This window comes from Haliotis asinina, chromosome 9 (genome assembly GCF_037392515.1).
Source record: "Haliotis asinina isolate JCU_RB_2024 chromosome 9, JCU_Hal_asi_v2, whole genome shotgun sequence".
NCBI lineage: Eukaryota > Metazoa > Mollusca > Gastropoda > Lepetellida > Haliotidae > Haliotis > Haliotis asinina.
In genome coordinates this window covers 59,656,128-59,679,763 of record NC_090288.1, presented here as the reverse complement: position 1 = coordinate 59,679,763, position 23,636 = coordinate 59,656,128, and the positions used below count along the sequence as shown (strand labels likewise).

General features: G+C 40.1%; 1 pseudogene; it reads left to right on the top strand.

Annotated features, from left to right (window-relative positions):
• LOC137297135 (protein rolling stone-like) overlaps positions 1-22,699 on the top strand; it is a 45,431-nt pseudogene extending 22,732 nt beyond the window's left edge.
• The last annotated feature ends 937 nt before the right edge of the window (positions 22,700-23,636 follow it).

Sequence of the window (23,636 nt, the reverse complement as noted above, 5' to 3'; positions counted from 1 at the left end):
ATATCTTCTAAACAGAGTAATAGCATACAATGAGAGATAAACCGTTCCCTAGGCGATGATAGGGAAATGATGAAGTGTGTATGATATCTCTGAGGACATCCACTGACGATGGTGAGCTGAAGGCTATCGTGTTGGAATATTGTTTCACTTACAGTAGGAGAACTGACCTGCACGAGAAACAATAGCAGTAGTCGTAGTAACTTGCGTAGTAGGAGGAGTTGTAGTGTCACTACATTCCTGGTGTTCCCCTGAGTGATATTGCGGCTTGACTAGAGCGGCGTAACACTAAACTCACTCATTCACGTTTGCTAATAACATACAACAGTAGACGTAAAAACGGTAGCAGATGCAGCCGTTGTAGTAGTGGCAGTGGACGGGGTAGACCTATCAGCAGCAAACGTAGTGGTAGTTGTAGCAGATGTAGCAGATGTTGAAGGTGTAGTTGTAGTGTAATGAAATAATTCACCAAAGACGTAGTTTCAGTAGAAACCGCAAAAGCAGTAGTGATAATATTAGTATTGGCATTACTAGTTCGAGTAGCAGTAGACGTAGCAGCTAGTCGAACACTGTATTAGCGGTCGTAGATCATGATGTGTTGGTTGTAGAAGTAGCGGTGGTGTTTATGTTACTCATAGACAACTCTTGCTTTCGTCCTGATAGGCTTGTGTATTGGCGATTGAACTGCATTGGAAGATAACGCGATTCCGGTACCCGTACTATTCTGTATTGCCAGCCAAAGTGTCTGACAGTGATTGACATCGATTGTACACGCAGAACCTATTTCCTACACACTAAATCCATGAAAAGAAACTTAGTGGTTGTGGTTATAGAAATTTTGAATTTAGATCTGATTTTGAGGGATTGAATTTTCTTTTCATAAAATACACTGTATATAAAATGTGATGTTTTGAAAATAATTACAATGGAAAACTTCGGTGAGAATGAAAGCCGACTCCTGTGAAGAGTTAACTTAAACCATAGAGATAATAGCGAAACGTCACTCATATTTTATTACCCACTAAAACTGTTCTTAGGAAAACATTGCAATAGATATCGTTTGAAAGGCGTACTGCGATATTCCGATACACGATTTACCGTTAATACCGTACAGTCCTTGTTCTGATGATGGTAGGTAGGTATGGCTTTAGGGCGACCTTGGGCCTTAAAAAGGCCTATATCCGCCCAACACTTAACAATTAGTTATATTCTTGTCCAGTTAAATTACGTCGTACTTTTCCGTTTTAAAGAGGAAGTCTAATACAGCTCTTTGTATGCAACCATACATTAGATTATCGCAAAGTATTACGTTCAGTGAAAAAATAGTTTTGGTTTTATTAAGCATAATGTCTCTAAGAGCCTTGCGTTAGTTTTCATGAGCTGGACATTCAATGAGGTTGTGTTGAACTGTTCCTTGACCTGTTACAGCTTTCACACATAGGGGAAATGTCTTTACCTGAAAAACTTTTATATGCCTTTAATCCACAATGTCCTAGCCTGTGGCGAGTTAAAACAACTTCATCTCTGCGGCAACGACGACGAATTTTAATGTTCTGATGATGCCAGTTGTATGTGTTCTCTTTCCTTGCAGTGGCCTGTGAAACAGCGGTTCTACGTGGTGTACAGGGCGCTCATAGCAGTGGTCATCACGGGCTGGTGCGCTGCGGACATCACGTACGAGTCCACCACCTTCTACGACTACAAAGTATGGAAATGGTTTATATTTGCCACGAATTGGAGCTTCCTCCTCCTAGCGCTGTCGGCGATATACAACGCCTTCACAGTTGCTGTATATACATGTCGACCATATTGGATTATGGGTAAGATATCACATGCACACTGCATTACACATATTACTCAAAATACGAATGGGAGATTATGACAAAAAAATGAGTGAACGAGTGCATGAGATGGGTGTAATACCGCATTTGGTGGTATGTGTCAGCTTATGTAGGGTAAGAAACGTCATAGATTTTCGACATGCCCAAAGGTGTGGCTTTGGGCCATGCATGCCTAACTTTAGACGATAGACGTCTCATACATACAGACATAAAAGCCACTATCAGATATAATTTGTGAAACACAAAGATAATGCCATTTCAATAATGACATTTAGAAGTGATACACATATGGAGGTTAATTCAACCCTTTTCATATGAGGAGTATTACAGATTTGAAATAGTGATGTTAATGGTGGAATCTTCAAACTGCGGCACAGGCAAAATGCAAACTCCTCACCTAACAACTTGTAGCATGATTATCTCAGATCTTTACATGATCATATTCTACCTCGCGAAACACAGTGAACATGCTGGTTTATTTTAGGATTTATTTTATCAAACGTCATGCCACTCTATATGGTCCTGTCCGTCATGGTTTGTCATGTGACAGACACGTGATGCTTCAAGCTCTTGACATGGGGTGACGTGAGTCCGCGGGTTTGTGGATCCGTGGGTCTGTGGATCCGTGGATCCGTGTTGTTTTGGTAGTCCATGTGATCTCCCTGTGGTAATTTGTCTGGTAGGATACAGTTTATTCCAGCTTATTGTCATTGGGCTTTCGGTTATAGACGCATATATCAAATCAAGAAATACAAGCTTACTCAACTACCCAACCATTAAACCACTTCCTTCAACCACTCCCTAAACCCTTCAACCACTTCAAGAGCCACTCAACCCCTCATTTAATAATGCAACCACTCACTCATGCACAGCGACAGTCATTTGAGTAAATTCATCAACTCGCCCCTAGGCTAATCGTGCACAGTATGGCGGCAAAGGTTGGGCGCTATCGATTATTATTTTATAAACTAATGAATAATGAAATCATTAAACAAATTATACGTTTCATACATCATAAGGCTTTTTTTTACGTATTTCACCAGTATTCATCAAAGGAACAGGTAGACTATTTGTCAAAGCCTCCGGCAATATACAGCTGGAATTCACACTGCATTACTTCAACATTCATGGAACTATTTCCACTTGTAACGTAGTCGTGTTCCAAACTGCATTAATAACAAATGGCGTGCAGCCTAACCTCAGATAAGACGCTTATTAAAGTCTGTTATCTATTATGGGTGCTACATCTGGACTATCTCCCAGGCTGAAAAATCTATCATTACTGATTATACCTTCACACCGACGAAATGACAGTAACTGTTATTTAATGAACATAACTACATCTGGAATATAATGACTTATTAATGCTTCGACCGGATGTTATTTTTCTAAAATTCAAATGTTTCGTGTACTGACATGAACACGTGCTGGTTATTTCGGCCAAGACTGAAACGATAAACGAGAACGTGATCGACTTGATTTTGATCAATGGCTATCTTCAGGAAACCAAGCCCGATTGTCAAATAGATTACCAGGGGTAAATGAGGCGCCTTCCTAACATTGAATTATGAATTTACGTTTTGGAAGTCAGGTCCTTTGAAAACCGTCCACAGAGTTTTGATTTTCAAATTAGCTTGCTCATGCCATACAGGCATGCACCCATATCGATTCTTTAGTGTGCTTTGCTAGGTTAACTTTATTGTCCGAACCAACACGAAATTTCCCGATAGCTGAACGAACATCCGTTTCAAAGTAGCTGTCTCATTCGCCGAACCTGGTAGCATCTCAGCATATCTTGTACTTCACGTCAACAAGTGGCTCCCCACAGTGCTCTTGCATGTTCCCAGTGGCCGTTAGGAACTCTGACGTCATCTGCCTCTTCAAATATAGCCCATCTCTCTGTAGCATACACTGGGCGGGAGAAGAAAAAATATAATTGTACGGTAAATTATTGATCAAGGTTTAATTTTTGGATTTCTGCATGAAAGAGACTGTCCTAATGTAAAGCAGTAATTCAAGGCCATCTGCTCCCAGATCGTATTTAATACGTGATTAGAGGACGAGCTTTTTACGATCTTCTATGCTGACATGCCGAGGAGGACATTATTACAATCATACGAAATAAAAAGTGTTCGTTAGTGGCGCGGTGATGTCAGTAATCTTAACAATATCACGGCAGACATCACTGTGAATTAACACAAGACTTCAAGCATATTATACAGCGTTGTTTTCAACAACTCGTAACTGCAGTTAGAGACTGAGCATAGGATGAGGTTGGGCGATGGCAAACTATTTCAGTATTTCAAATAGTCGCTTTGTGTTGGCTCAGTTGGAAAGAGAGACAGGTCCTTATGACAACTTAGGTAAAAACCATAAAACAATGCCATAGAGTTGACATACCCAGGTTCGCTGTACTTCACGGGATGAGGGGTAGCCCAGTGGCGAAAGCTTTAGCTCGTTAAGTCCTGGGTTCGATTGCTCACATGGGTACAAGGTGTGAAGCCAGTGTCCTCCGTCGTAATATTGCTGGGATGTTGTTAAAACTATACTCACTCATTCTCTCAACAACTCACTCACACAACCCGTCTCTAAATTTGAAGAGACCATTTTATTATTTATACTATATATACTAGTTATGCGTCATACCATACAGTTATAATACCGGTGTCCGAGAAAAGAAGAGCGTTTACCGTCCCACCTTCGCCACTCGTCACATACACTTGCAGACTCAAGGTAAGAGCATGTGGAACAGATCAAACACGTTTCTTGTGAGGACATCTCATAGTCATTGGTGTTTGAAGCCTAACAATTACCCCCTTCTCTATATCATAAGCGCTTGGAAAGCATCGCTAAGATCTGTTGTACGCAAAACATGAGCACGTGACTTTAAGGCTTTGCACATGCTACAGGAAGCCACAAATGATGAACCTTTCTGTACCATGGTGTCGATTATTCTCAGCAAGGAGGCGATGCAGGTGTTCTGAGTTGATGGATTTGGCCCATGAGGGCGCAGGCAGTGGAATAGTTTGTAGGCGAGCGGGACTGTGATGTAGAACTCATGTCATGTGTATATATCTGGTATATGAGTGAATTCGAAGAGTGTGTAGGCTGACTGAGTTGGATGTAGGTGGAGGTGGTGATGGGGTGGAGTTGATGGAGTGGTGTTTAGTAGTGGTGGGATGGATAGAGTTTCATGTGGAGGAGACAGGTTGCTGGAGAGAAGTGCTTACTACACTATCCAAAAAAGGAAACGCATGGACGAGAAATCTGTTGCGAAGATGTTATATTTTCAGACATGTATAATACGCCCACAAATAGACTTTAGTGCATGAAAAGGACAAGGTATGATAGAGGCCCTTATTGGCCCACAACATGTCATGATATGTCATATTTGGGATTTCACTTTCTTAGTAAAGTACAAATTCTAGTACTTTTTTCGGTTGAGTCCCATCCGGGATTCGAACCCGCACCCTCAGAGTCAGGCACCTAATCGCCAGCACACAAAGTCAGCCGCCTAGCCTGCTCAGCCACCGCGACTTCCACAAAATGAAAGTCGGACAACTGGTAGTCTAGATTGCGTACTTTGTGTACCCCTCTGATAAGTGTAAATTGGCACGGCTCCCACGGCTCCCACGGCCGAAAGCTATTATATGTTGCATATGTTGCATTTGACCACTTTCTAAATGGCATCGTGTAATCATATTTACACTTATCAGAGGGGTACACAAAGTACGCAATCTAGACTACCAGTTGTCCGACTTTCATTTTGTGGACTCTGACTCTGAGGGTGCGGGTTCGAATCCCGGATGGGACTCAACCGAAAAAAGTACTAGAATTTGTACTTTACTAAGAAAGTGAAATCCCAAATATGACATATGTTGCATTTGACCACTTTCTAAATGGCATCGTGTAATCATATTTACACTTATCAGAGGGGTACACAAAGTACGCAATCTAGACTACCAGTTGTCCGACTTTCATTTTGTGGACTCTGACTCTGAGGGTGCGGGTTCGAATCCCGGATGGGACTCAACCGAAAAAAGTACTAGAATTTGTACTTTACTAAGAAAGTGAAATCCCAAATATGACATATGTTGCATTTGACCACTTTCTAAATGGCATCGTGTAATCATAACATGTCATGATTATCAAAATTTTAAAAAAGTACATTTTTTCGGTTTATGAAATTGCCCCATACAACATCTCAAAAAATAAACATTGACATAAACTAACATCTTTAAAAACAATCCATCACATTTACACATCTGTGCCATGATACATTATATTTTGAATGGTTTTGTGCTCTAAAATACACATGTCAAACATCGTTATTAAAATTTTCAATATCATAAGGCACCCACAAGGCAGATTTATGAGATGTAAACATTGGTGTTTGGTTGTTGGTCTCTGCTAGAAAAGTAAGAAGATGTCTGAAGATTTTCAAAATATGATCAAGTAGTACTGTAAAGGTGAAAATCTTTGTTATTATGTAAGAATTTGATCATAGTTTTTCTATCATCTGTGTATCAAACACCTTTGAGTCACCTGTCACTGTCAAAATAACACTGTCATTCAACAGGATTGCCATGTATAAACATATGCATTTTCCAAGAACTTATGTACCTTGATGTTTCCAATGACATATTAGATTTCATTTAACCAAAATGACTACACTTAACTGTATGAAAAGGATGTTTTAGCTAGAATAAGAACATTGTATCAAGGTCTAGCAGGTGATGAACACAAGAAGACGTCAAGTCATACATAGTTGTTAAGTGTAATATATAAGCTTAAATTCACAGGGAGAGGCAAAGGAATATGTAGCCTAATGGTTGCAATAGTGGACGGGAGGTTTCTTTTGCTATCAGACATGCAGGTTCAAATCCATGTAACTCTTCTTTCTTTTTTTCAAAGTTTGTTTATCAAGACTACAATGTTTAACTAAACTGTTTCACATCAAATCCAAATATTGTAATTTTTTTCTTAAGTTTGGTAATCTATGTTACAACACTTGTGAAACAAGCTTTAATTAACATCATGTGAATCTTTTGTTAAGACACTGACCATTTGCCTTTTCAAGTCAGTCTAGTTGCCGTTGTTCCCAATATTTTAAATTCATATTTTATACATTTTGATCTACTTTAGGTTTATACACTTTTGAATACTGCAGTTCTTGAGAGTGAATCAGATACTGAGATTGATGACTGTGTGAATGAAGAGTAATAGTGGATGTTTTATATCTTTAAAGTGGATAAGTAGTGAATAATTACTCTGTGAAGTCTTTTGAATACTGACTTTAACATGTGCGTGGTGTTAATATGAACCTGCACTGACATTGACATTTCACCCAAAATGGGCTCCTTTGAGGTCAAGACCTGTGCTTTTTAGTGCAACATGGTTGGCTATTGTAATAACATATGATGATTGAGATGTTAACTGTATATTTGCTAAAACTGGTAGTAAATGCTGACTTGTAACACTTACTAGTTAGAATGAAGCTGTGCCCAAAACGAAGCTTCACCCAAAACAGGCCCCTGTGATTCTTAGTGCAACATGATTGTTATCATGCTTACATGTTGTACAATGGACCCATGGATTACATTTGCAAAGAATGCTGTGGATAATGACTGAGTTTTGGGGACACAATTGACAAGTAATTGAATTAACAATGTTTTGCAACCCTAATTGGGTCCCTTGAAGTTAAAACATTATGACTGACTTTGACATGTTTTTCAACATGACTACCTGTCATAAAACTGCTGTAATTTGTATGTAAATAAAATAACAGTTGTAAATAAGCCATTATGGCATACTGATATTTCAGACTTCTTGTTATTTTTCACGGGAACTGATAAAACCCATTTTGGGCCCCTCTGCAGAAAAATTACACCTCAGAACATATAAAATATAGCATTTTTATGCAAAGCTAACTTGTCTCTAAACAAATAACATGTTTTCAGCCAATTCTGTTAGTGGGCCAAAAACCACCCTTATCATACCTTGTCCTTTACACCAGCTTAGGAGGTGATGTCTATACAACCAAGTGGATACCTTTAGATAACGGAGACGTTGAGCGCGATGGTGACGACGTAGCACGACCCCGACGTCGGGTGTCCTACCTCTCGGAACAATCTCCTTCTAGGCACCCAGTGCTCTCACCCGTGGCAGTACGATCACGCAAATTGTAGTGTCCGTATGTACCGATCTTGGGCTTCAGTGGTTACTCCATATAGCTGGAATATTGCTGAGTGCAAAACTCAACTAACTCACTCACTCACTCACTCACACAGTGGTAACTCCAGGTCTTCCTGTATCGGGACGGTTATGTGTTATACCTGGTTGGTTGCAACGAGCTGCAAGCCATCATACCTTGCTCACATTTGCATTCAAACCCCTGGCAACAGAAGATAGGTAATCTCCAGCATGCATTCTTCCGCGTCTTTCCTTCCGTAATGTTCAGACAGGCCAAAATTTTGAGCATGCTTGTTTTTTATTTATGTTTTATTAAATTTTGACAATGCAATCAGTGATTATTTGTTTTCTATGTATGGACAATACACTTGTACCCCAGACATGAGGTTATTGTAACACAGTATCAACAGTCCGTGAGATACACGTACAGACATTATGTAATATAGATATAGAAAAAAAATCAGTTGAAAATGTTCAAAGGAACGTTCACGGAAAAAAAATCCGTCGATGTGCCGCGGGGTCAAAGGTCAATCCGTAGACTATGTATTTCCCCCTTTCTGCGAGTTTTTTCGCATTCATTCCTTATATGAGCGCACATATCGCAAGTCTTCCGCTAATCTTCCTTCCCTTTCCGTGTGAAGTAATTCGGTCACGGAATAATTGCGGTATATTCACGGATGAAAACGCAATATTCTCGCTCACACACGAAAGGCACCGAATACTCACGGAACACCGCGGAAGAATTACGAACGTTTCAAGGCACGAGGAGGAATGTTCACGGAACGTTAACGTACGATTACAGAATTGTCGTTGAACACAATGAACGTTTGCGAAGCCTATAGGAAAGTACGCAACACTTGCGGAATAATTGCTCCTGGTATACTGGCGTGGCTGACTGTCATCATTCTCTGCTGCAAGTCACTATACCAAGAGCCAGGAAGAAGGGTACAAAGAGAGGGATATCACACCCACCAGAACCCCCACAAGCTTCAGAACCTTCTCCTGATGAACATGCCATTAATGCAGAATTAGATGTTGCTCCTGTTGTTGAAACTGATGTAGCCACTGCTCTTAGCAAGAAGCCAGCGATAGAGATGCCAGCAGCTGAACACCCAACGCCCACCACCACTGTCTGTACAACACCTGTGACACCGGCATTCACACGAACATTCACTCAGGGCAGCAGTGGGAAACACAAGTATGGTGGATCCGAATCATGTACAGCCTTGAAGATAGCCCTGATAGGATACTATCGACAATGGAGCAGCTGGTGACGCAGAGACAAGAGGTTCTGTCAGCCGACCAGTCAGACGGGGTGACATTCATCAGCTGGGTGGGAGATATCCTCAAGTATCTGCCCAAACTTGTGTACCGGGACGCCAAGATGAAGATTCGGCAACTGATGAACGACAGTTTGGACAGAGCTGAAGTCATGGTACAGGCTTTGACTTCATAGTGGTTCTCGAATGACGACGTAGTTCCCATCCAGGGCTGCCATGGCCTGAAGTAGGGTCCGTTTATCTTGGAACACCCAGCTGACTGATCTCTATTCCTGCTCTGTGTGTGAACACTGTACGAATTCGTCTTTGTATTGATCAATGAGTCGGAAGCTTACGATGGTGTGGTGAGATACCCTCAAGTTGTAGGCCAGAGTTGACCAGCGGAGAGTGCACTTCTGAAGTTGTCCTTCTTTGTCAGTCGGGGAGCCAAGACCGTGAGCAGCTCTTCATAAAGGTCAGGTGGGACCCGAGGTATTTGAAGAAGGACTGCATGTCTTTGAAAGGGTGCTCTTCCATGTCATATTTTCCAAGACGAATTATTCGTTCCACCCTCAGCTGTGGACGTTCCCAGAAGCATTTGTGCGCGTATGCCCTTCGCCTTTGCCGTCTTCTGGCATGTATGCCGTGTATGGCTATGTCACGTTGTACTTCGGTGTATTCGTGAAATAACAATCGTGGTTGGAGCAACTCCATGTGAGCCTTCTCCGCTGTTTGGTGCATTTGGAGTGTTTTTTTTCAGTACGTCTTCACTTTCAGAAGAGCACTTCCTTGGTCTAATCCGCGTATTCATAGGCGGATTCAGGTGAATATCCTTTGACCTTTGCCGGCTTCATCCATAGGAATGACGCGTTCGTTTCGAAGTCAAACGTGGTTGACGAGGGTCTTCAGCAGTCATTCTATAACCCAAGAATTCCGATGACATTCCGCATGTTTCAGCAATTCTTCCGAAGTTCTTCGTCCTAAACGGATTAGTGCTGTATTGTTCCTCTAACATTCCGAAAGTCTTCCGTAACATTCCCCCAACATTCCTACTTGTTCCGCATTTCATTCGCGGGGTAATCCGCAATTAATCTCAGTTTCTACCGTAGTTTTACCGCAGTTGTTCCGAATATTCCGTACGCGTTGCGAATGTATTACGAAGGAGCATCAAATTACAATTTTCCGTAGGATTTTAACCAGTTTCGTGTGCAAAAATATGGAAAATTCAATTCAAAATTCATATTATCTATGTATAGTTCTTTATCAGCTTCAGTCAGGAATCTAAAGGTGTTTCAAATAGTTTTACCTGTAAAATTGGTACTCGCCAAGGCTGTGTTTTGAGCCCTCAGATTATTACTATTTTCATAAATACGTCATGCAGTCTTATGGAGCTGGAAGGAGACCAAGGTATTACAAGGTATTATTGTAATATATGTCATATTTGTGTAATCATATCTTCTTCTACTATTATCATATTATTATTCTACTTTGCTCTCTTATGTTTGCTGATGATGTGTCAGCAATATCTGTGCACAGTTGCAAAAGAAGATTGATGTACTTGGTAAATTTTGTGAGCAAACTAGTATGAGCGTGAACATAAAGAAAACCACAATTATTGTTTTTAGAAATGGTGGTCCCTTTCGCTCATATGAAAATTGGTTCTATAATGGTAGTGTTATCGACACTGTATCATGTTACCAGTACCTTGGAATTATGTTCACGCCTAAATTATCCTGGAGACAAGATCCTGTCTTGCATCACAAGCTAATAAGGTAATATTCTGTTAGAAATTTCCAAAGGAAACTTGCCAGCATTAATTGTAAGATTTATCTACGATTTCTGGTTGTATGATATCACCCGTTCTATGTTATGGGTCTGAAATCTGGGGCACATCCTACTGTAATACTATTGAATCTGTCCTCATGATGTTTTGTAAATATGTTTTGAAACTGGAATATCCACCTGTAACAATATGGCCTTGGGTGAATGTGGAAGAGTAACTCTACGGTATATTTATACAACCAATGCAATGAAATACTGGTGAAGACTTCTATCTCACTCTTCATTCACTGTCAGTTTGGTTTGGAATTGTTTAGATTGGCCAGGAAATTGGTCATCAGGAAATATGTATTGAATCATTTAAACAAAGACTGCATGATAATTTATACCAGTCTTGGCAAGCATCGTGATAGCAGCCATAAATGTTTCTACTGTCAGCGAATCAAATCTTTGTGAAATGTAGAGACTTACTTCATAAACAATGATATCCCTCGGTATTTAAAGAATACATATATACCCGATTTCGGTGTTGTAATTCCAAACTAGCAGTTGACTAATGTAGACTAATGTTGTATTTTATGAAATGCACTGTCTGTTTTGCAAACTAAATGGTATCTTTGCTGTTGAAGATGAATGACATGTGTTTTATATCTGTAAAGCATATTGCCATATCAGGAAAAAGTACATATCAAAATAGTTTAGTAAATGTCCATCAATTGCTAATTTTATATCAATATTACAGAGTAAAAATATTAATGTCATCCAGGATGTATGTCTGTTGTTATACTTTGTCGATGAGAAACACAAGTATAAACGAAATACATTTTATGTGCACCGGTTAACCATTTATTTATGTATTTTTATTTTGGGCCGGAGGCCTGTTACTGAAATAGAATTCTACCTGTCTGCCTGTTTTGGATGATAAAGGGCAGTACACGTGATACCGACAGAGTCACAGATGGTCAGAGGGCAGGCTTCAAGGACGGGAATGTTATGTGTAAACCCAGCAAGGCGGTTTTTAGGGTACACTTTGTTCATCGGTGGCAGACATATGGGGCAGGCTGGCAACTGGGGGTGACGACTGACGGGAAAACAGCTACTGCGATAGCGATAGTCTATAGCAACATTCTTTTGCGAAGAACTCATTGAGAGTCATTTTCCAAATGGACGTAAAGTTTACATGAAATGTAAAGAGACTGAAGCCGTTTCAGTCTCTTTTAAGCACCGGCAGGAAACTTGAAGCCCATGTCAGGTTTGTTTAAGAGGTAGCAGGGCCGGATATCTCTAAATCAATGTGAACGAATCTGGTACTTCCTGTATTTTGCGCTCAGCATTAATCAACGGAAATCGATTACTAAACTATCGATATTCGATAGTTGTTAGTTTCTACCATCGGTTATTTGCTATCGGTGACTAGACAATTGCAATGCATCGTTACAGCCCTAATGGCAGCCCTATACCACTACCTGTAGTTCGTTTGTGATGTAGTTCACATGAGATGTAGTTCTTATGAGAGGAACACCCAACTCAGCACTGACTGGCATTATGCAAAGCTGAGAAGATTACCAGCGCCAAGATTGATGGCACACATACGATAAGAAAAACCGGTAATTGAGAAAATATTCCCTTTGCCATACATTACACAAGAAACCACGTAATTCATTATGTCTATTGCAAGTTCATAATTCATTTTGATTTACTATCAAATGTCTGCTGTATCAGCAAAAATCTTTCACATCACACACTCAATCCATACGCACGGTAAAATATTCAAATTCCTGATCGATTTCTTCGACGCAGGCAGTCGAGCAGCAGTGTTGAGCAATTCAGTGAATACTTCTCAAAGGAGCTTTTGTTCTTTGATTCCTAATAAACACCATTAATCTGTGTTAGTGTGACTACACTTACCTCCCACGCTGAAGGACAGTAGCACGGAAAACTGTTATCATCAAGGTTGGGTAACGTTGTTCCATAGTGGATGTCTCAATACCCCACACGCTTGGTATCAATACCACGTGTCTTCTGTCCCTTGAACCTGTGTGGGTATCGTACAGCACAGGCAAAAGGCGTTGTGGTGTAGACTGTTTCTCACCTCAATCGCAAATTATGCAATTGTGAGTGAGTTATGTTTGTCGCCGCTTTTAGCGGTATTCCAGCTATATCACATCTGGGGACACCGGGAATGGATGGGCCTCACACATTTCACTCATGTGGGTAATCGAATCCAAGTCTTTGGCGTGACGGGCGAACGCTTAAATCACTGGGCTATTCTATTTAATTTTGACTCTGAAACGGATAATTCGGATAACCTGACCAGGTTGCCAGTGGCATGTGGAGAACATGTACAAATCAAACATATAACCTTTGACGTAAATGATATTCGATCTTTCGGCATGTTTCCGGTTTTATGGATGGACAATCGACATACATTTTCGTGTGTTTGTGATAGTGCATTCAGTGGTGCAAGATAAACTGGGAGCACCATAAATGGGCATCACGCCATGTACACTTCTTTGAGATGTCTGTTTAGAAGTTGGTGAATAACATAAGGACAAGACGTTATGGATGAGCAACTCCTTTATTTGATAGATAATCAACAAAAACAACAAGGACGAACTGGACAGCACAGTATTAACATGTGGAAGCCGTGACAATGGACTGCATACAGAAGAGAATAGGGATGTACAAGGCAGGAGAGTATGGACATGTTTATGCAAGTTCTTAGGGTGGTTGATAGGTAGTATGGAAGTACGGGAGTAATGTCATGACAAGGGATTACATGTAGAGACCAGTGACAATGGGTGGCACACTGAAGCCAGTGGGTGGTACAGGGCTTTAGAGTGGGACATGTTACAAGCATTTAACATTCGTTGATGAGTTTGTCCTATGCTGACGGGATGAAGTAAACGTGATCTCTGTTGATCCGAGGTCGGTGTCGTTTGATGTGGATGGCCTCTGTTAATTTCCGTTAGAAGAAGTCGGGTTGGTTGGTGGACAGTAGTGTGTATTCTGTCCAGTTTATTTGGTGATTGGGGTTGTCCATGTAAACATGTTTCGAATCATCTCGGGCCTTCAGCGTGACGAGCTAACGCTTCAAACACTGGTTTATCCCACCAGTGTGGTTTAATGAGGGATCTCGTCGTTGTTACTAAAGCTGAAACTTAAGCTAAAGTACTAAAAGTAATACTCATATTAATCTTCCATAGCAATGGAGTCGATGCTGACAATGACGAAGCTATATTTACCGTATCTTGTGCTATTTGTCGTGTCCACGTGGAAAAGCGTAACGATTATGACATTGGCAGGGACTATAATTCCTCAGCAAATCTCGTTATTTGTCTGTGATCAAACACCACAAATTGCATAATTAGGCTGTGAGAAGGGCAATGGCGTTTCAATATTGAATTTAGCAAAAAGCGATTGGGTGGTTAATGTATTAGTGTTTCAATCTTGTGACATTACCGTGAATTACTTCAACGATCAAAGCGAGCATATGGAGCATATTTGCAAATTTACATAAAACATCGCGAACAGGTCAGAGGAAGGGCGTTTAAGTTTGAGACTGATAAAAGACATGCACCTCAATCTAATCGGCTGATAGGGAGTTGGCGACAAAATATGATTTATGTGACTTTGAGCAGTTCTGCCACATCATAGCGTGTCGGTATTATTGAAAATAAGATATAAATCAGAAATTGACCACTTTAGCGAAAACTGCAGGAGCAAAGATGTTGTACAGTTGAAAGCTGAACCATCAAAAGTAAACTTTTGTGAACATGGTGAAAGCTCCAAGAGTAAGGATGTGATGCTGTGCGAAGACTCAAAACAATCAATGGGAAGGGTTTGGGAGTCAAACCCACAACGTGTTAATCCTGACTGCTAGTTGACATAGGAATTACCGGGGGGGGGGGGGGGGGGCACTTTCGTGAAAACCTCATTAACAAGCACATTGTGCTCACAAACTATTACTAAAATCATGATAGATGTCAGATTCAAACCCACCTCAATGATCCCGACTAAGGACTAAAAGAATGCAAAGCGAGCTAACTTGAACCACAGGGCCACCCGCCCTGAATCAAGTTAACAGACCCGATAAATGTGATGGGGGCCACACAATGCCATTCTAACGCAACAAGTCAGTTTACCGGGAGCCATTATAAGAAAACGACAGCAGCGGAAAGCATTACCGCCACACATTTGCATGTAATTCCCTTCGAGCCCCTTAGATGGATTGTTCTGTCATTTCGCCATCAGTGCCAGTAATTCGGGTTAGGCAATATCATTTATATGTGTAATATAGAATAATACGATCAGCGTGATAACATTGTGCTCATTAGAAATCAATGTGGCTTTGAGGATCGCCTCTCGTGGATGCCGGTGACGGGCATAAAACTGTCTGGTTTGAGTCTTGGCAATCGTTAGTTGTTACGGCAAGTAATTGACGCTAGGTGACAATACCTGTTTGGTTGTTATCTGATTCATTAGGGGCGTTTTATTCTCAATCTATTGATTGGTCTAATGAGCGCTGTCTAGATACCGGGGATGATGTGAATAATGTCACAAAAAGTCACACCGCCTGACGGAACACCTTGTTTGACCTTGGTAGTCTGAAATGGTTTGAAGGTTGCTGTCACAGCTTTAAATAGTTGAATCTCGCGACCGGTATGACCTTGGAGCAAATTACACAAACGAAATCACGATTTCTCTATTCGTTTTGCTTGATCCAAAAGTGATGACGTTTATATTTACAAAAAAATGGTGTAATGTAATATTGCACAAATAAACACCAGGAGCATCATTAGCCTCACAGTCACAGTCTCTGAAATATCACAGATGTATAGTTGACCTGTGTAGAACCTGCTCCGTAGTGTCAATACATCAGCAATCACATGCAGTGAATGCACACGGACATGTCACGATTTGCGTCAGAGCTGCGCTCAAGCGTAGTTTATTTAATTTTACCATTTTTTGATTGATAATTAAGCATTCGAACATCACCCTGTCAGTTAGCATCAAATCTAAAAGTGGTTTACGAGAAGATATAATTATACGTATGCATTCAAATGGTAATTTCTTTCGTTTTGTGCAATAAATGGATAGATGTAACAAGATAGTATAAACATACTGCATTATAGGTTTAGTTTTATTTGGATTTCCATTTAAGACGGAATTTAAGGTACACCCATTAACATAAAAATACATGCGATCTCCGATGTTGGAATAAGTAGGGCAAGTAAGTAGGTAATGTAAAATATTGTTACAAGGGGGACAGCAGCTGCAGAATGCATTAGCTGAAATGTGACGTTCAAACATGTACGCATTCAAGTCACTGCTCTCAAGTCTGAGGCGTGAATGGATAATTTGGAGAAAACGCGTACCAATGTTTTGTCAAATATATTACCATAAAGTAGTCTGATGATTTTAATACAGTTTTGAAATGGCCTATAGTTTCAATCTCATACATATTTTCAGGCACGTCACCCCATTGTCTTGTGTCCTGTAAGAACGAATTGCTGTTCAAGTCACTACAATATCTTGTAGTTTGAATGTTGCTACTATTTCTTAAGTTATGGTCACTTAACTGTGATACTTTTCTTGGTAGTAGTTCAGATAAGTAAACTGGTGTCATTTGATTAACCATTTTGTAAATTAACGGTAATTTGGTGTGTTTTTCTAAGGTCAACTAGGGGCATGGAGGTAGTTTCCTTATAAATTAAATGATGACCTCCTCTAACTGCTCTGCAAATCGTCCACAGAGCATCTATTGTACATTTTCAACAATTTGTTCTTGATCTTTACTACAATTATCCCAAAGGTGCGAACAGTAATCGAGCACGGGTAGTATGTATGACTTGTACATTAGCTCTAATGATTTTCTTGATAACCTGTATTAAACCTACAAAGGCAATTTACAAATGGACGAACCTTTTCAAATAAATCACCAGTATGGCAGTTCCATTTACAATCTGATTGTAAGGTTACTCGTAAGTGTTTGTGACTGCTGACGTCTGTAATGTCTACTCCTTGCATTTTAAGTGAAGGAATTGAAAGCTGATTATCTGTGGTTCTGTGAATGAATAAAACTGCTTCACTCTTACCTGGATTTCAGCTACCCTACCACATTTCAGCCAGTAAGAGAGCCTATTTAGATCATCATTTAAGAACACGGCAGTAGAAACATGATTATCAACAATAACATAGACCGAAGTATCATCTACAAAAAGACGAATGTTACTATTGATACCCTCAATGATATCGTTCATGGTGTACCAAAAACACTAATGGCCAAAGGACAGATCCTTGTGGCACACCAGCAGTGAATTTCTTTAGATCTGAACTGTAATTGTCTTTCACTGCTCTCTGTAATCTGTTTTCACTGTGATTCCCATATGCCACACCTTGTCAAATGCCATTCTTTTGTCAAAGAAAACTGTCCCGACTTCTTTGCCTTGATCTAAAGCACGTTGTATAAAATCATGCCTCTATGTCAGTTGGTATACAGTACCATCCCCAGACATGAATCCTAACTGCAAATAGGTCAATGGGTTATTATCTACAAAAATAGTTAAACACATGTTTAAAACCACATTTTTCAATTACCTGTGATGAGCAACTGCTAAGAGCTACCCGTCTGTGATTGTTGCATTCGTTACAACTGCCCTTTTTATGAATAGAAATGACAGTAGATTCCTTCCACATTGTTTGAAACTTACAATATTCTAATAATATATTGATTAGATTAGTAAGAGGAATAAAAAGGGATGGAGCAATCATTTTGGTAAGTTTGTTTCCCATTTTGTCTGGTCCACTGGCTTGGAAATATCAACTGATATTAGGATGTATCTTACCTCTTGTGTAGTCAATACAGTAGACTCGAGTGAATTCTCTACTTTACATTTAAGTGTAGGAGTCTTTCATTTTGTGCAATAAATGTATAGATGTAACAAGGTGGAATAAAGACGTACATAATGGACATTTATACACCAGCAACTGGGTACAGCGGGTTACTGGTTGGAAATGGCACCAAGGCACTTCAGCAACAACCATGAAATAGAAACATCACCGTTGCTTAATTTGACATGAATGAACACTCATTGGTTTCTTACGTCTTTGAATAATTTTGAATCTGTTGACATTTAAGTGTGTACTTTGTGTACCTGCAGATCCAATGTACCCGAGAAGTATGCCGATCGTTTTACGTCTACAGTGGATCATCTACAACCTGAGCTGTAACTCCGCCATTGTGGTCACCATGTCCTACTGGTCATTCGTCGCCTTCTTCTCACATTCGGGTAAGTCGACACTTTGTTTCTGGGGTCTCTTGTGTGAGTCAACATTGACTCGTTTGACAGACTTCATGTCGACACTTCGTCTTCGGAGATCCATGTGAGACAACGATTACTCATCTGACAGACTGACAGTCGACACTTTGTTTCTGAGGATCCATGAGTTCAACATTTACACATCTGACAGACTGACCGTCGACACTTTGTTTCTGAGGATCCATGAGTTCAACATTTACACATCTGACAGACTGACCGTCGACACTTTGTTTCTGAGGATCCATGGGGTTCAACATTTACTCATCTGACAGACTGTAAATAGATACGTAATGCATCAGCAATCATTCATCTAATCATCTAGTTTGAAGTTGACTTGTAACAATGTGGCATACCTGGAGACCCCTACTAATTTCCCTCTCAGTATACTTTCTTTTAGCATGAATTGGTCGTTATTGTCAAGTAATATCCGAATTACACGCAGAAAGATCAGTTCGTCACTGATACAACTAGATTCATCAATGAAATGATCCACATTTCCTCCGGGATGGTCGGCATCAATTACTAGGCCATTCAGATGTCTGAATGTTCTATTAAACATCCGAATAAAATATAGAAAGAACGACATCACTTCCTCTGTCATGCAATTGTCTGTATTTCCTGCTAAAACATCCGTATTAATTAGTAGTAACATGTACACTTAAAAGTAACCGAAAAACTGAATTGATTCATGATTCATAGAGTTATATGAACAGATATACTTTAGTGGTCTGTGTAGTCGACATTCATTAACACACACATTTCACTATCCAACAAACACTAGCATAATTCGGTGAAAGTAGTAATTAGGAGCTCCTCCGACAAACACAGCTGGACGTTTGACGTCGTGACGTCGTGTATGATCGGTAATATTACTGGTCTCCAGATAACCACGCCACAAATACACCCACACACATTCCCGTTGATCAAAGCCCCACCCATTACATTCTCTACATGAGCTGTGTGGGGGAATCAACGAAACTGTCATCCACGGTGTTCATTGTATACCTTCCTAATGTGCCATCTCGCCGCTTCATTAGACAAACACATTTGGTCTGATATAGTTCATAAGAAATGCACTTTGTCCCCTAACTATTAAAGCGAGTGAATGTTTGTGTTTTATGTCGCCTAATTGTAAATATGGCTTGCATGGCCTTACGTTTACTTCTATTTGTGTATTTATGTTACGAAACAGTGTTGAAAAGTCTATCAAGTATAATAGAATAATACTTTGTGAAAAGGTGACTGTGTATTCAGCAATTCGGTACTACTTCATGTTAATGGTGTCAGCGGTCCTGTTTTTGACACCGTTTCCCATTATGAGCTATTCATTATGAAAACACATGGACCATTTGTAGTTATTTCTTAGATGATCTGAAGTTGTGGAGCATTATCCTCTTTGCTTGAGATATCCACAAGCTAGACTTGTAAACGACTTCAATTTGTGCCTTTTGGAAATCGATACATGTATTAACACAATGTCGGCGGTGACAGAACTACATTTCCGTATCTAGCGTGTCTGTTTATACGGCTGCTAGAAGCTGACTTCAGTTTGTCAATAATTTGCAAAATCAATTAATAGTTTTCAGCGACAGCCAATGTTAAGCAATTCAATTGTCACTTTACGGCATTGAATCAGTTTAACAGATTCGGAGTCAGATGTACACAGTGACTTTAGCGTATGGCATCAACTGACTTTGTTGAGTCACAAGTGAATTATTAGATGTACTTCCCCGAAGCAGGTGTTTTGCGAGGACACGACATTGCATAGCACAAAAACACTTGTATCAGGATAGGTAAACAGGTTAGGAATCGCCTTGCTCCATGGTAATGGGGTCAACAGGACGTGAGGTTTTGTGACAGATACTGGAGGGAACTAGTTGCTATGTCATCTGGATATAAACTGGCAGCAGCCGGTTCATACTGAGCAGAGTGTTTATTCTTACTTCGCTAATTAACTGGTGGCGGGCGGTTCATACTGACAGAAACACGTTCAATTGCATTGTTTTATATAACGGGTAGAAGCCGGCTTGATCTTACTTTGTTACCCAGCCGAGAGTAGCCAATAGTTTCATTACTGACAGTAGTCAATTTATCTGACATAGTTACATTACTGACAATAGTCAATTTATCTGACATAGTTACATTACTGACAGTAGTCAATTTATCTGACATAGTTACATTACTGACAGTAGTCAATTTATCTGACATAGTAACATTACTGACACTATTCAGTTCAATCGTTATTAAAGAGGCATCAGTTCGTTTAATCTTACTCTTATACTACAAGGGTAGTGGTCTGTTCACTCTACTGTTATGTAACTGACTGTAACCGATTTTATTATGCTTTGTTATGAAGCTGGCAAGTGACATTAACAGAAATGCGATTAGATCATAACATGCAATATTACAATCCTCAATCAAATCTTTAGCGTAAGCAGTAGCGTATTTGATCATGTACCTTTCTTGCAAAACAGTTGATAAATGAGTTGTGACATCCTCCTCAGTAATGGGTTATAAATATTTCCTATTGATGGCTAAGTTAAGTAACAGTGTAGTTGACACCTGTTAGTGTTTCTCTCACAGCATTAGCACATGTTGCTGATAAGATACCTTAACACGTGCATTTTGGTCTGGTTACAGAACTGCTGGCTACACCGATGAGCCGAGTCAAGCACACCATGAACACCGTGTACGTCATCACCGACGTGATGATTAGCGGTACCCCGCTACGTGTGCTGCACATGTTCATGACAATTACACTCGGCTCCGTCTACGCCCTCTTCAACGCCATCTACTTCCTCAACGACGGTACTGTGACGGATTCTCGTGAAGAGAGACATTACGCTTATAACTTCATGAACTGGAATAAGCCAGTAGAGGCTGTCATCACCTGTGTTCTCTGCGTCCTTCAAGCGATGCTTGCACAGGTCATTCTCAACTTCCTGTATCGGCTCCGGATGTGGGTATTTTCCAAGTTTTACTACGTTCCAGTTGACCCCACTCTGGACTCGGAGATGCAAAACATTGTCATGTCGACCTCCACAAGCTATAACGCTGTCGATGACAAGAGTCTAGCCAGTGACGGGCGGTACGCTGAATAACCCCTGCTGCACGTAGGATAATAATTCAGATAAATCATTCATAGCAAAATATCAACAAGCGTTCTTCAATTTAAGGAAAATGGGCCACAAACGATAAAGAATAATTTTATTTTTAAAAAGGTATCTAAGGACATATGTACATGTTTTGCGGTTAAAGGGCAACACGTTCCTATTGAGACAACATGTCCTATCGAATGAGAATGACAATGTAATTATTAATTTTGAAAAGCTTCATAGTTCTTAACAAATATTACGTATATTCATTAGGTACGTCTCAACTTTCGCTCCACTTTGAAGGGTTTCCTAACGTCACGAACCATTACGTACTAGACAATCGTTATACATCTACTGAAAATATTAGGACATTTTATTAGGTTGTGAAGTGTATTTTGACAATTCATATGTAGAGAAACAGGTTTTCAGTGTGTACAACGTTCTCCGTAATCGCTCCTCCCTATCTGTCCCGTCTTTCAAACATGCCGCTCATGCTTTCCCCCCTTGGTGCTAAGTATCCGTGACGTCATAGGTTATGTTTACATTTCCTGTGACGTTGTACACAAGACTCGATGACGTATGATGGACAAGTATTGACCCACATTGGTGCTAACCTTGACCTTGGTTATACCTGTCTTGTATAAAACGGCTTGGCACTATTTCATTTAGACTGGATCCGTTTCGTTCTAAATCTTAAAACTTAAAGGTATGTGGTTTTTATGAAAATGCGCGTAGAAATTTCAGTTAAATTTTCGTTGTTACATTTTCATTATGCGGTAGTTTTGTGATTATTACGTACATTTAATAACATGTTTAATAACAGATCCAGTCTGTGTGTTATCACAAAGCTTTGATGTACTGTACATGCTCCCGTAGATTCCTCGTTGAGTGTAAATAGTTGATATAGAAGTTGAAATGTTATTGTTACTCATCTTAGCATTATGATAAGAAATTGTTGATAGTTTAGTTAAATGGTTGATGTCCATGTTCGTTGACTAGATGTATTGTATTGTTAGATACATATAGAAACTGTTTCTATCATATAAGTGATTATATTTGAATTATATCTATATTTTACAGATTTTTCTATTCCATCCATGTTATTTCAATGTTTCACTTGCTCATGTCATAATTTTGCTGTGATAATCTGTCATCGTGGAGTTGATTCATCTTTATTTATGATTATTATGTGAATTAAAACGAAGTAAAATCGAGAGTGACTTGCGTAATCAATTGCATGACTCGTGTGTAAATTCGTCAAGACATTTTACCACTCAAACATTTAGTTCGTTTATTGTTCTGCGATCTGCAAAAACACTATTTTAACTTGGTTCCATTAAGACATTTGCATGTGCACACGTTTATACAATTCCGATTACCAGAAATAATACCAAAGTTAAAACTTTAAACTCAACCATGAAGATCATGTTTCAGATGTATCTCCCCAATCCACTCTATACTCATTAGAAATATGTTCCAAGTAGTGTCGAGTATACACTTCCTTCTTACGGGATGTGCATTAACGCAGACACATATCGTCAAACAATCACTCGTTCCATAGTTGCTGAAGATCCTAGCCACACAAATGATACTCGTCTGTCGTCGTGAAGGACCAAGGCTTCACGCAGTTGATTTGCGTATGTGTGTCCCATTGGTTCGTCCGATCCGGGCGCATGCAGACTTAGCTTTCCGTGCAGCACGTTTCTTGTGCAGATAGGTACGTGACCCTTCTGAGGTGCTACATCCAGTTTTGATTGTTCTACGCCAGAGTGTTCGGTCGAGGGCAAGGATTTCCCATTTCTCCGAGCCTACGTTGAGGGACTTCGAGCTGTCCTTAATCCGTTTTCTCTGACCTCCAACTGATCTCTTGCCAGATGCTAATTTCCCAGATGACTTTGGAATTCGGGTGTCAGACATTCGGTACACATCGCCAGCCCAACGAACTTGGTTCTTTTGACGCTGAGTGTCGATAGAGAGGAGATTGGCTCTCTCTATGACTTCTGTGTCAGGGATATATTCTCTTGCCATCGGATATTGAGAATCGTTCTGAGCCTTTTGGTGTGAAAACTGGTTCAACTTCCTCGGATGTCTACTGCAGACAGTCCCGGTTTCACTACCGTAGAGTAGTGAGGTGAGGACCACCGCTTTGTA